Raw genomic sequence first — 2,415 nt, 5'->3', positions numbered from 1 at the left:
GTCCAAGCCAACACATTTGAGATAAAGCTGGCAATCATCCAGATGATCCAGCAGTCGGTAAAGTTTAATGGTGATTTGAAGGAATATCTAAATCAGCATATTGCGAACTTCTTGGAAATTTGTGACACTTTCAAGTTGAACGGAGTGTCAGATGACGCCATTAGGTTGAGGTTATTCCCATTCTCATTGGGGGATAAAGCAAAGGGGTGGTTAATGGCACTACCATCGGGAACTATCACAACATGGAATGATCTAGCACAGAAGTTTCTGACCAAGTTCTTTCCTCCAGCAAAATCAGCAAAACTGAGAAATGATATCACATCATTTCTACAAGATGAATCCGAGCCATTATATGAGGTTTGGGAGAGGTACAAGGAATTGATGAGGAAATGTCCACACCATGGGTTGCCAGTTTGGCTTCAAGTCCAAACATTCTACAATGGACTGATGGGTAACGTGCAAACCATAGTGGATGCAGCATCGGGACGAGCTTTGCAGAATAAGACACCAGAGGAGGCTTATGAGTTGCTTTAGGTTTTGGCAAGCAACAACTATCAAAGACCAAATGAGGGAGTGATATCAAGAAAATCTACGGGTCTTCATGAAGTTGATGCCTTCACAGCCATCTCAGCCCAACTCACGGCACTTAAGAAACAGTTGGGAAGTATGCAGGTAAACTCTATTCAAGCACCTCAACTAACTTGTGATTTTTGTGCAAGAAACCATGTGAGCAGCGAGTGTCAAGTAGGGAACACATTTGCTTCGTCATTTTCATCATTGGAGCAAGTGAACTACTTGGCAGGAAATCAGAGGCAACCAAACAACCCGTACTCCAACACAAACAATCCGGGGTGGAGAAATCATCCAAATCTGGCTTGGGGCAATCAAAACCAGCAAAATAATCAATGGAACCAAAGGACGTTGCCAAATAACCAACCACGAGTGAATAATCAACCGGGAGATCCAAGAGTGACAAAGTTGGAGGACATGTTTGGGAAATTCATACAGGAGACCACGGGTTTTATGAATGAGACGAGGACGAATTTCAGAAATCAAGGGGCGTCCATTCGGAATCTTGAGGTACAGATGGGCCAATTGACCGAGAAGCTAAATGAGAGACCGCAGGTTCATTACTAAGCAACACAGTGACTAACCCACGTGAGCAAGCAAATGCCATAATTTTGAGGAGTGGGACAGTTTTGGAAGAAGTTGAACAAGCTAGAAAGGAAAAATCTGAAAAGGAAGTTGATGAAGAGATTGTAGTTGATGAGAAACCAAACGGTTTGGAGGAAGAGAACAAGAAGAAGGAAGAAAGGCAAAAGAAGAAGGAGAAATTACCATTCCCTGAGATACCACAAGAGTTGGCACATCACAGTCCACCCGTGCCTTTTCCTCAGAGACTGAAGAAAAAGAATAAGGATAAGTAGTTTTCAAAATTTATTGAAATATTTAAAAAATTGCATATTAACATTCCTTTTGCAGATGCATTGCAGCAGATGCTGAGCTATGCGAAATTCCTTAAGGAAATCCTATCAAACAAAAGCAAGTTAGAAGATGAGAAAACGGTGATGCTTACAGAGGAGTGCAATGCCATTCTCCAGAAGAAGTTACCCCCGAAGCTCAAAGATCCAGGGAGTTTTACTATTCCTTGCATTATAGGAGATATTACGTTTGATCGTGTTTTATGTGATTTAGGTGCTAGTATTAATTTAATTCCATTTTCTGTTTTCAGGAGATTGGGAATTGGTGAAGTGAAGCCAACGACCATGTCGTTGCAACTAGCGGATAGGTCCATAAAACACCCAAGGGGATAGTGGAAGATGTGTTGGTGAAGGTGGATAAGATAATTTTTCTGGCAGATTTTGTTGTGTTGGACATGGAAGAAGATAAGGAAATTCCTCTTATTTTGGGACGACCATTCTTGGCCACGGGGAGAGCACTTATTGATGTTCAAGAAGGAAAGTTACTATTGAGAGTTCAAGATGAAACAGTGACTTTCAATGTCTTTGAGGCGATGAAGTATCCAACCGAATCGGATTCATGCTTTAGTGTCGATGTCGTGGATAAATTGGTTGTAGAATCTATTGAAGAAAACACCCCATAATTACCTCTAGAAATGTGTATAGCCAAATCAAAAACAGTAGAGGTAGATGAGTCGGCGAGTGATGAATGTGCTAGGTTGTTAGAAGCACTTCAACCGATTGATGAGAGTCAAGATCTAGAATTTGAGGAGTTTGATTTTGAAAAACAGAAGGAAAAGGAAAAAAATGAAGAACCTCCAAACCTTGAGTTGAAACCTTTACCTTCCCACCTCAAATATGTATATCTTGGGGACTTAGAAACCTTCCCGGTGATCATTAGTTCAGGTTTGAGTAAATTGGAGGAAGAGCAGTTGATTAGGGTGTTGAGGGAACA

The 2,415-nt window shown here is 41.2% G+C and overlaps 1 non-coding gene across 1 annotated transcript; it reads right to left on the bottom strand.

Moving 5' to 3' along the window:
- Positions 1-300: 300 nt before the first annotated feature.
- Positions 301-407, bottom strand: LOC116136041. Its single transcript, XR_004128967.1, has one exon. It is a non-coding gene; the product is annotated as a small nucleolar RNA R71 (small nucleolar RNA).
- Positions 408-2,415: the final 2,008 nt, after the last annotated feature.

This window comes from Pistacia vera, unplaced genomic scaffold (genome assembly GCF_008641045.1).
Source record: "Pistacia vera cultivar Batoury unplaced genomic scaffold, PisVer_v2 Contig307, whole genome shotgun sequence".
Lineage (NCBI taxonomy): Eukaryota > Viridiplantae > Streptophyta > Magnoliopsida > Sapindales > Anacardiaceae > Pistacia > Pistacia vera.
Note: the sequence above shows the minus strand (reverse complement) of the source record. Positions and strands in the feature narration are given on the sequence as shown.